Source organism: Coregonus clupeaformis, chromosome 5, assembly GCF_020615455.1.
Source record: "Coregonus clupeaformis isolate EN_2021a chromosome 5, ASM2061545v1, whole genome shotgun sequence".
Classification (NCBI taxonomy): domain Eukaryota; kingdom Metazoa; phylum Chordata; class Actinopteri; order Salmoniformes; family Salmonidae; genus Coregonus; species Coregonus clupeaformis.
The window spans coordinates 10,145,603-10,158,049 of NC_059196.1; positions in this window are offsets into that span (position 1 = coordinate 10,145,603).

Here is a 12,447-nt window from a genome sequence, read left to right on the forward strand (position 1 = left end):
TACTCTGATATGCTTTGTGGATACAGCCCCTGATCCTAGTTCAGCACTCCTACTCTGATATGCTTTGTGGATACAGCCCCTGATCCTAGTTCAGCACTCCTACTCTGATATGCTTTGTGGATACAGCCCCTGATCCTAGTTCAGCACTCCTACTCTGATATGCTTTGTGGATACAGCCCCTGATCCTAGTTCAGCACTCTTATTCCGAGACGTTTGTTACATACGGCCCCAGAAATGGGATCAAGTATCTCTAGACCAGAGATGTAATTACATCTATAGTGATTCAAACAGCCTACTGTAACTTCATGAACATCTTATACTGAACCAGTGTTTCAGTATTAAAAGTTTGTTTTCCATCTCATACAAGTAGTAGAAGAAAATTGACTACATCAAAATGGAGATGCCCATGCTCTCACAGACACTAATGGGACAGATACAATATTGCTTCCTCTAACTATCTCTGTGTCTAACTAACTAATGCGGTGAGAAATATGACGCTTTCCCCAGCATGATGCAGTAAGCGGACTGGTGGGACTGTAGTCTAAACGTTGATCTGGCCTCTTGTCTGCACTTTTGCAAGAGTTTGTGCCCTCCCCTTGATAATTCTGCAATCAATTAAAACATTTTGGGGAAATGTTTCCATTTGATTATTATAACCTATAAAGTAATGATATTTCTTTCTTTCTGGAGCATTGTGTCTTAATGGAATGGCTCTGTACTACCACGTAAATCATCATTACTGACTACCTCCCGACCCTGTCTGGCCTCAGCCACGGCAGTTTCATCTCATTTCTACCATGAATCAGACCACAATGTCTGGATGGCCCATTTCATCAATGCTATTTTCCCTTTGTGCTCAATTCGTTTAAAGAAGTTTTGGAGATTTAATTTAAAAAATGTCCCCTTTGAATATCTTTAGCATTGATTGTGCCTGTGAGTTCAGGTGGGCCGTGAGCCTATAAATCAGCACAATCTACTTTTTAGTTTTTTCAAATTGTCTTGGAGCTAGAATTGGGAGCATGTATACTGTGCTAATGCCAATACAAAACAAAGAGAAATGGAGAGCACTGTACAATACTACGAACTTGGCAAGTACATGGGGGCTGCCATCTTTACGCACCTTCGTATTAAGCCCTTTTTTTAAAAACTTACACAGCGTCAGATGAACTCAAGGATACCCTTTTTATGTTTGAAGGAAGTTGAAGGTAGTTTCTGGAGCTATTGCTAGCTGTTCTTGTTGACTTCCAGTCATTGCGCTAACGCTATTAGCAGTGGCTCCAGAAACTACCTTCAACTTTCTACAAACTGCACGCAGTAACATAAAAATGGTATCCATGAGTTGATTGATTGAATTTATTACATAACTAAAAGTAGTAGACTGCTCCAGCCAGAGACAACATTACATACATAAAACAATGATCGAGGATAATAACACAATAAAGGCCGGAGGCTTATTTCCATTGTGGTCCTCATCAAGTTCATCTGACTCTGGGTATGTAGAAAAAAGGGCTTAATTGCCAAAACGTCGTATTATGCCTTTAATGACCACTGATCTGAAAGGTCTCGATAGGAGAAAGTAATATGAAATATAGCTACGGGCAGCAATGAGCGGGGTTCACAGGATGACAGAAAGAACAGAAGATCAGCTGGATAACAAAGCAAACACTATCATGTAGGAACCATCTTCCTTTATGTGCAATCAGTGAAAGCATGACCATGTTTATCTCAATACCACAAGGATAACACATATGAAGTTTAGTCTAGTGCTGTAGGTTGGTTATCTTTTAATGCAGCCGGTAATCTTCTAAGCACATCTACAGTTGAAGTTGGAAGTTTACATACACCTTAGTCAAATACATTTAAACTCCTGACATTTAATCCTAGTAAAAATCCCCTGTCTTAGGTCAGTTAGGATCACCACTTTATTTTAAGAATGTGAAATGTCAGAATAATAGTAGAGAGAATTATTTATTTCAGCTTTTATTTATTTAATCACATTCCCAGTGGGTCAGAAGTGTACGTACACTCAATTAGTGTTTCGTAGCATTGCCATTAAATTGTTTAACTTGGGTCAAACGTTTCGGGTAGCCTTCCACAATAATTTGGGTGAATTTTGGCCCATTCCTCCTGACAGAGCTGGTGTAACTGAGTCAGGTTTGTAGGCCTCCTTGCTCGCACACGTTTTTCAGTTCTGCCAACAACTTTTCTATAGGATTGAGGTCAGGGCTTTGTGATGGCCACTCCAATACCTTGACTTTGTTGTCCTTAAGCCATTTTGCCACAACTTTGGAAGTATGCTTGGGGTCATTGTCCATTTGGAAGACCCATTTGCGACCAAGTTTTAACTTCCTGACTGATGTCTTGAGATGTTGCTTCAATATATCCACATAATTTTCCTTCCTCATGATGCCATCTATTTTGTGAAGTGCACCAGTCCCTCCTGCAGCAAAGCACCCCCACAGCATGATGCTGCCACCCCTGTGCTTCACGGTTGGGATGGTGTTCTTCGGCTTGCAAGCATCCCCCTTTTTCCCTCCAAACATAACGATGGTCATTATGGCCAAACAGTTATATTTTTGTTTCATCAGACCAGAGGACATTTCTCCAAAAAGTATGATCTTTGTCCCCATGTGCAGTTGCAAACCTTCCTTGCTGAGCGGCCTTTCAGGTTATGTCGATTATATAGGACTCGCTTTACTGTGGATATAGATACTTTTGTACCTGTTTCATCCAGCATCTTCACAAGGTCCTTTGCTGTTGTTCTGGGATTGATTTGCACTTTTCGCACCAAACTACATTCATCTCTAGGAGACAGAACGCGTCTCCTTCCTGAGCGGTATGACGGCGGCGTGGTCCCATGGTGTTTATACTTGCGTACTATTGTTTGTACAGATGAACATGGTACCTTCAGGCGTTTGGAAATTGCTCCCAAGGATGAACCAGACTTGTGGAGGTCTACAATTTTTTTTCTGAGGTCTTGGCTGATTTCTTTTGATTTTGCCATGATGTCAAGCAAAGAGGCACTGAGTTTGAAGGTAGGCCTTGAAATACATCCACAGGTACACCTCCAATTGACTCAAATGATGTCAATTAGCCTATCAGAAGCTTCTAAAGCCATGACATCATTTTCTGGAATTTTCCAAGCTGTTTAAAGGCACAGTCAACTTAGTGTATGTAAACCTCTGACCCACAGGAATTGTGATACAATGAATTATAAGTTAAATAATCTGTCTGTAAACAATTGCTGGAAAAATTACTTGTGTCATGCACAAAGTAGATGTCCTAACCGACTTGCCAAAACTATAGTTTGTTAACAAGAAATTTGTGGAGTGGTTGGAAAACGAGTATAAATGACTCCAACCTAAGTGTATGTAAACTTCCGACTTCAACTGTATATAAGGTTTACATCCCAGATTTCATGGCCCATGTCCATCGGTTCAGCCCTTATAGCCCTATATGGTGCCATCTGTTGGTGTAGCATGGCCGAATTTGAATGCAGCAACTAGTCATTCTCAAATTCATTAGAAAAAGGAAAGGGAAAGAGGGATACCCAGTCACTTGTACAACTGAACGCATTCAACTGAAATGTGTCTTCCGCATTTAACCCAACCCCTCTGAGGCTAATTCATTGAGTCTATATACTACATCTGGAGTCAATCTGACTTATGGGTCATGAGAAAAATGTATTTTTAGCATTAGCTTATGTGCTAACGTGCATCTATAGGTACAGTGCAGCCATTTTTGAATGCAGAAACAAAATCAACCATTAAAGACTGATGTAATAAGTCTAAATACAGGGATCAGGAGAAGATGATTGCAGATGATTTTGAGCATTAGTATTACATATGCAAAGAATGAGTTGTTAATAGTTTCCTTGTTTTTTTTTATATATCAATACCTTTATTCAGGGTGGTTCATCTTAGGGATGTCCATGATAGCGATGACAAGTTTCAAGTTGATATGCCTGTGGGAAGTGGATTTACAGTGGTTCAATGGACACGTGAAATCTGGTTTTTGATTTGTCATTAATTCAGCCATCTTTTGACCAATCCCTTACTTTTTCTCAAACTAAGTTAAGACATGTACCTTGGGCCTACATTCCAATATGGTGTTATTCGGTTCTATGGGTCATGAGAAGAAGATTTTAACAGTAATTTTTGTATATTTTAGCATATTAGCGTATGTGCTACTACTGGTAGGGAATGTGGAAAGAGGGGGACATTATATAAACTGGGATATACAGTACATTCGGAAAGTATTCAGACCCCTTGACTTTTTCCACATTTTGTTACGTTACAGCCTTATTCTAAAATTGATAAAATAGTTTTTTTCCCCCTCATCAATCTACACACAATACCCCATAATGACAAAGCAAAAACAGGTTTTTAGACATTTTTGCACATTTATTAAAATAAAAAATGGAAATATCACATTTACATAAGTATTCAGACCCTTTACTCAGTCCCGTGTTGAAGCACCTTTGGCAGCGATTACAGCCTCCAGTCTTCTTGGGTATGACGCTATAAGCTTGGCACAACTGTATTTGGGGAGATTCTCCCATTCTTCTCTGCAGATCTTTCGCCCCCAGTCTCAGGTCCTGAGCGCTCTGGAGCAGGTGAACATCCCTACAGCATGATGCTACCACCACCATTCTTCAACGTAGGGATGGTGCCAGGTTTCCTCCAGACGTGACGCTTGGAATTCAGGCCAAAGAGTTCAATCTTGGTTTCATCAGACCAGAGAATCTTGTTTCTCATGGTCTGAGAGTCCATTAAGTGCCTTTTGGCAAACTCCAAGCGGGCTGTCATGTGCCTTTTACTGAGGAGTGTCTACCGTCTGGCCACTCTACCATAAAGGCCTGATTGGTGGAATGCTGCAGAGATGGTTGTCCTTCTGGAAGGTTCTCCCATCTCCACAGAGGAACTCTGGAGCTCTGTCAGAGTGACCATCAGGTTCTTGGTCACCTCCATGACCAAGGCCCTTCTCCCCCGATTGTTCAGTTTGGCCGGGCGGCCAGCTCTAGGAAAAGTCTTAGTGGTTCCAAACTTCTTCCATTTAAGAATGATGGAGGGCACTGTGTTCTTGGGGACCTTCAATGCTGCAGAAATGTTTTGGTACCCTTCCCCAGATCTTAGCCTCAACATAATCCTGTCTCAGAGCTCTACGGACAATTCCTTCAACCTCATGGCTTGGTTTTTGCTCTGACATGTACTGTCAACTGTGGGACCTTATATAGATAGGTGTGTGCCTTTCAAAATCATGCCCAATCAGTTGAATTTAACACAGGTGGTCTCCAATCAAGTTGTAGAAACATCTCACGGATGATCAATGGAAACAGGATGCACCTGAGCTCAATTTCGAAGGGTCTGAATACTTACATTTTACATTTTAGTCATTTAGCAGACGCTCTTATCCAGAGCGACTTACAGTTAGTGAGTGCATACATTTCATTTTTGTTTTGTTCATACTGGTCCCCCGTGGGAAACGAACCCACAACCCTGGCGTTGCAAACGCCATGCTCTACCAACTGAGCTACACGGGACTTTACTTATGTAAAGAAGGTATTTGTCAGTAGCTGAGTGTAGATGCGGTGAGGAATCAAGCGCAGGAAACACGGGCGTTCGTCAACAGACTTTAGTAACAAAAATACAGCACGAAACAGGCGAACAGCCAACCCAACCGGGAGGCAAAATACAAAGTACGCACAACCCACACAGTGCGTAAAAATGACGATAACGCACACAGTGCGGACTCTCGGAAAAACAACAATCCAGAGAGTAAATACCAAAGAGCAACAGCTTGACAAATAAACAATACCACATAACACCTGCCCCCACACACGAAAACTAAATAGGCAACCAACTCAAACACTAACAAGGGACAGGTGTACAAACAGACAAAACCAAACAAACATGAAACATCGAACGGTGGCAGCTAGTACTCCGGGGACGACGACCACCGAAGCCTGCCCGAACAAGGAGGAGGAGCAGCCTCGGCCGAAACCGTGACAGTACCCCCCCCTTGACGCGCGGCTCCAGCCGTGCGCCGATCCCGGCCTCGGGGACGACCAGGACGACGCGGAGCAGGGCGCGTAGGATGACCCCGATGGAACTCGGTCAGCAGGGACAGGTCTAATATGTCCCTCCTCGGCACCCAGCACCGCTCCTCCGGGCCGTACCTCCCACTCCACGAGATATTGGAGACCCCCCATCCGGCGTCTCGAATCAAGGATGGACCTCACAGTGTGCGCCGGGAGCCCCCTCGATGTCCAACGGGGCGGAGGAGTCTCTTCTATCTCATAGTCCTGGAGTGGACCAGCTACCACCGGCCTGAGGAGAGACACATGGAACAAGGGGTTAATATTCCTGTAATCAATAGGCAGTTCTAACCTGTAACACACCTCGTTCAACCTCCTCAGGACTTTGAATGGCCCCACAAACCGCCGACCCAGCTTCCGGCAGGGCAGGCGGAGGGGCAGGTTTCTGGTCGAGAGCCAGACTCGATCTCCAGGTGCGTACACAGGCCCCTCACTGCGGTAGAGATCGGCGCTTGTCTTATGCCGACGGATGGCCCGCTGCAGATGAACGTGGGCAGCGTTCCATGTCTCCTCCGAGCGCCGCACCCACTCATCCACCGCAGGGGCCTCGATCTGGCTCTCGTGCCAAGGTGCCAGAACCGGCTGGTACCCTAACAAACACTGGAAAGGGGTTAGTTGGGTGGAGGAGTGGCGGAGAGAGTTCTGTGCCATCTCGGCCCACGGAACGTATCTCGCCCACTCCTCCGGCCGGCCCTGGCAATAAGACCTCAGAAACCTACCCACATCCTGGTTGACACGTTCAACCTGCCCATTACTCTCCGGGTGGTAACCCGAGTAAAGGCTCACCGAAACCCCCAACCGTTCCATAAACGCTCTCCACACTCTGGAGGTGAACTGGGGGCCTCGATCAGACACTATATCCTCGGGTACCCGTAATGCCGGAAGACATGGGTAAACAGAGCCTCAGCGGTCTGTAGGGCAGTAGGGAGACCCGGCATGGGAAGGAGACGACAGGCCTTCGAGAACCGATCCACAACGACCAGGATGGTAGTATTCCCCTGTGAGGGGGGAAGGTCTGTAACAAAATCCACCGAGAGGTGGGACCAGGGTCGTTCTGGAACGGGCAGGGGTTGTAGCTTACCCTGGGCAAATGTCTGGGCGCCTTACACTGGGCACACACCGAACAGGAGGAGACATAAACCCTCACATCCCTGGCTAACGTTGGCCACCAGTACTTAGTGCTAAGGCAGTGAACTGTCCGGCCGATACCTGGATGTCCAGAGGAGGGGGGACGTATGAGCCCAATAAATGAGGCGATCGCGTACCTCGAGCGGAACGTACGTCCGACCCACTGGACACTGTGGAGGACTTGGGTCGGTGCGTAACGCCCGCTCGATCTCTGCATCGACCTCCCATACCACCGGTGCCACCAGACAAGACTTTGGTAGTATGGGAGTGGGCTCAACGGACCTCTCCTCCGTGTCATACCGCCGAGACAGGGCATCTGCCTTCCCGTTCTGGGACCCAGGGATGTAAGTGATTTTAAACACAAACTGGGCTAGAAACATAGTCCAGCGGGCCTGGCGAGGATTCAGTCTCCTAGCTGCCCGGATGTATTCCAGGTTACGGTGGTCAGTCAAAATGAGGAAAGGGGTGTTGAGCCCCCTCAAGCCAATGCCTCCACACCTTTAGGGCCTGTACCACGGCTAACAGCTCCCTGTCCCCTACGTCATAATTCCCGCTCCGCCGGACTGAGTTTCTTAGAATAAAAAGCACAGGGGCGGAGTTTAGGTGGTGTGCCAGACCGTTGTGAGAGAACGGCCCCAATACCGGCCTCGGACACGTCTACCTCTACCTGGAATGGTAAAGCGGGATCCGGATGCGCCTAACACCGGCGCCGAGGTAAACAGGTCCTTCAGTCTCCCAAAAGCCCTGTCCGCCTCAGCTGACCACCGCAAGCGCACGGACCCCCTTCAACAGAGACGTTATGGGAGCTGCCACCTGTCCAAAACCCCGGATAAACCTCCGGTAGTAATTCGCAAAACCCAAGAACTGTTGCACCTCTTTCACAGTGGTTGGGGTTTGCCAATCTACGCACAGCTGACACCCGGTCAACCTCCATCTTTACCCCTGACGCAGACAACTGATAACCCAAAAAGGAGACCGACTTCTGAAAGAACAGACATTTCTCTGCCTTGACATATAGGTCATGCTCCAACAGCCTCCTCAACACTCGGCGCACCAGGGCTACATGCTCTGCTCGGGTAGAACTGTACACCAGAATATCGTCGATGTACACGACTACTCCCTGCCCCTGCATGTCCCGGAAAATCTCATCGACGAAGGATTGGAAGACTGAGGGAGCATTCATTAACCCATATGGCATGACGAGATACTCGTAATGACCGGAGGTCGTGCTAAACGCTGTCTTCCATTCATCGCCCTCTCTAATGCGCACCAAGTTATATGCGCTCCTGAGATCCAATTTTGTGAAGAACTGAGCACCGTGTAATGATTCCGTCATAGTCGCAATCAGAGGAAGTGGATAGCTGTACTTCACCGTAATCTGATTGAGACCGCGGTAATCAATACACGGGCGCAGACCTCCATCCTTTTCTCCACAAAAAAGAAGCTTGAGGAAGCGGGTGAAGTGGAGGCCCGTATGTATCCCTGTCTCAGAGACTCGGCGATGTAAGTTTCCATCGCCTTCCTCTCCTCTTGAGACAAGGGATACACATGGCTCAGCGAGGAGGGCTGCTCCTAACTGGAGATCTATCGCACAATCCCCCTGTCTATGAGGCGGCAGCTGCGCCGCCCTAGTCTTACTAAACACCAGTGTCAAATCCTCATACTCGGGGGGAATGTGCAGTGCAGGCATTAGATTCGGACTTTCCACCGAGGTCGCCCTATGGAAACACCCAGACACAGCCCCTCACACTGAGCAGACCACCCTTTAAGAGCTTTCTCTCGCCACGAAATAGTAGGGTCATGGGTAATCAACCAGGGAAGCCCCAGCACCACCGGATACGCAGGAGAGTCAATCAGATAGAGCTGAATCGTCTCCTCATGACCCCCCTGCGCCTCCATCTTAAGGGGCGCTGTGACCTCCCTAATCAACCCAGATCCTAACGGACGGCTATCTAGGGCATGTACAGGGAAAGGCTTATCAACGGGAAGGAGAGGAATCCCTAATTCTACACAGAACTGGCGATCTACAAAGTTCCCAGCTGCGCCTGAATCGACTAGCGCCTTATGCTGGGAACGAGGTGCTACCTGTGGAAAACAAACAGGCAAGGTTATGTGAACGACAGAAAGCTCTGGGTAAGTAGGGCGCCTACTCACCTGGGAGGACTCCCCCAATGCGTGGCCTGCCTTCACCTCCACCGGGGACCCTCCCCAACACCTAGCCGCGGTGTGCCCTCCACGGCCACAGTTGGTGCAGGGGACGGCCCCCCCTCGGGTTCCTACTCGTCCTTTCTCTAGCGCCAGCACCTCCGAGCTCCATAGGGCTCGGCTCGGGAGGTGCTGGAGGGTGAAATGGGCGACCCCCATCCGGGGACGTCCCACGGGTGGCGAGCAGGGTGTCCAACCGAATGGCCATGTCGACTAGTTGGTCAAACGTCAACATGGTATCCCTGCACGCCAACTCTCTTTGGACGTCCTCCCGGAGGCTACAACGAAAGTGGTCTATGAGGGCCCGCTCATTCCACCCCTGCATCTGCCGCTAGAGTCCGGAACTCCAGGGCAAAATCCTGTGCGCTCCTCATCCCCTGTCGGAGGAAGAACAGACGCTCCCCCGCCGCCTTCCCTTCTGGTGGATGGTCGAACACGGCCCGGAAGCGGCGGGAGAACTCCGCATAAGTGATGGTAGCGGCGTCCATTCTCCTCCATTCGGCGTTGGCCCACTCCAACGCCTTGCCGGTGAGACAGGAGATGAGGGCGGAGACGCTCTCGTGTCCCGAGGGCGCCGGGTGTACGGTGGCGAGGTAGAGCTCCACCTGTAGCAGGAACCCTTGACACCCGGCAGCGGAGCCGTCGTACGCCCTCGGGAGCGAGAGCCGAATCCCACTGGGTTCCGGAATGTGGACAGGAGGACTGACCGATGGGGATGGTCCGGTAGGTGGGGGCGTGGGTACCCCGCTGCTTTCCCATCGGTGGAGAGTGTTCATCACCCGATCCAAGGCGTGCCCGATCTGGTTAATCCGGTCCTCCTGTCCACGAAGACGGTCCCCCATGACCTCTGTCGGCGCGTGTGCTCCTGCTGACTCCATGATGATGTGGTATTCTGTCAGTAGCTGAGTGTAGATGCGGTGAGGAATCAAGCGCAGGAAACACGGGCGTTCGTCAACAGACTTTAGTAACAAAAATACAGCACCAAACAGGCGAACAGCCAACCCAACCGGGAGGCAAAATACAAAGTACGCACAACCCACACAGTGCGTAAAAATTACGATAGCGCACACAGTGCGGACTCTCGGAAAAACAACAATCCAGAGAGTAAATACCAAAGAGCAACAGCTTGACAAATAAACAATACCACATAACACCTGCCCCCACACACGAAAACTAAATAGGCAACCAACTCAAACACTAACAAGGGACAGGTGTACAAACAGACAAAACCAAACAAACATGAAACATCGAACGGTGGCAGCTAGTACTCCGGGGACGACGACCGCCGAAGCCTGCCCGAACAAGGAGGAGGAGCAGCCTCGGCCGAAACCGTGACAGTATTTCTAAAAACCTGTTTTAGCTTTGTCATTATGGGGTATTGTGTAGATTGATGAGGAAGAAAATTAATGTAATCCATTTTAGAATAAGGCTGTAATGTTACAAAATGTGGAAAAAGAGAAGGGATCTGAATACTTTCCGAATGCACTATATACACAGTGCCCTTCATAATTATTGGGACAGTGACACATTTTTGTTGTTTTGGCTCTGTACTCCAGCATTTTGGATTTGAAATGATACAATGACTATTAGGTTAAAGTGCAGACTGTCAGCTTTAATTTGAGGCTATTTTCATTCATATCGCGTGAACTGTTTAGAATTACAGCACTTTTAGTAAATAGTCCACCCATTTTAGGAGACCAAACGTATTGGGACAAATTCACTTATATGTCACTTATAGTCAAAAGTTTAGTATTTGGTCCCATATTCCTAGCGCGCAATGATTACATCAAGGTTGTGACTCTACATTTGCTATTTGTTTTGGTTGTGTTTCAGATTATATTGTGCCCAATAGAAATTAATGGTAAATAATGTGTTGTGTCATTTTGGAGTCACTTTTATTGTAAATAATAATATAATATGTTTCTAAAGACTTCTACATTAATGTGGATGCTACTGTGATTACGGATAGTCCTGAATGAATTGTGAACAATGATGAGTGAGAAAGTAATCTAAATCACATCACTTCATTGGTGTGACATCATAGATGGGGGCAGAGCAAGCTTATATATATTTTTTTCTGTTTTGATGTTAAGGTTATAAAACTGTCATTAATAATGTACAGTTCCAAATTGGAATGTAAATGTGCCTACTATGTACTGGTGCATCAAAATACATAAAAAAAAGTTGCCAATATTATGTTTCAATTTTGTAATTCTGTTATTTTTTTGGTTGTCCCGCTTTACTAATCATAGCTAGCTAAAGTAGGACAACATGGAGTAGTTAAAGTAGGACAACATGGAGTAGTTAAAGTAGGACAACATGGAGTAGTTAAAGTAGGACAACATGGAGTAGTTAAAGTAGGACAACATGGAGTAGTTAAAGTAGGACAACATGGAGTAGTTAAAGTGGGACAGTCTTAACAGCTTTTCCAATAGAGGAAAGATATTCCGTTTACATTAGGGACCCCCTGTACCTAGGTTAGGCAGGGCTCTGGTTCTTATAGCACTATATCCTTTAAATGTTTTCTTGTAGTACAGTTATTAATACTGTTCTTTGAGTGAATTCAGAAAGAGTGGGACACTTTTTACATTTCCGTCTTCTGTAATCTCTTCAGACATCTATCCAACATACAGTGCCTTCAGAAAGTATTCACACCTCTTGACTTTTTCCACAATTTGTTGTTACAAAGGGGGATTACAATGGATTTGTCATGTTTTGTCAACGATCTACACAATACTCTGTAATGTCAAAGTGGAAGAAGAATTCTTTCTGGGTAAGTCTCTAAAAGCTCTGTCAAGTTGGTTGTTGATCATTGCTAGACAGCCATTTCAAGTCTTGCTGGGACCCCCATGGGACCAGGTCAGGGCTGGACAGATCATCGGAGGTAGCAGCAGACCGGTCCGGTGCTGCAGGAGTTTCCGCTAGTGCAGGGACAGGCAGAGAGTCAGAGGCAGACAAGGCCTCTGTCGCTGGCGACTGCTCACCGGGTAGCTCTTGCTGGTGATGATCTGGTGGCG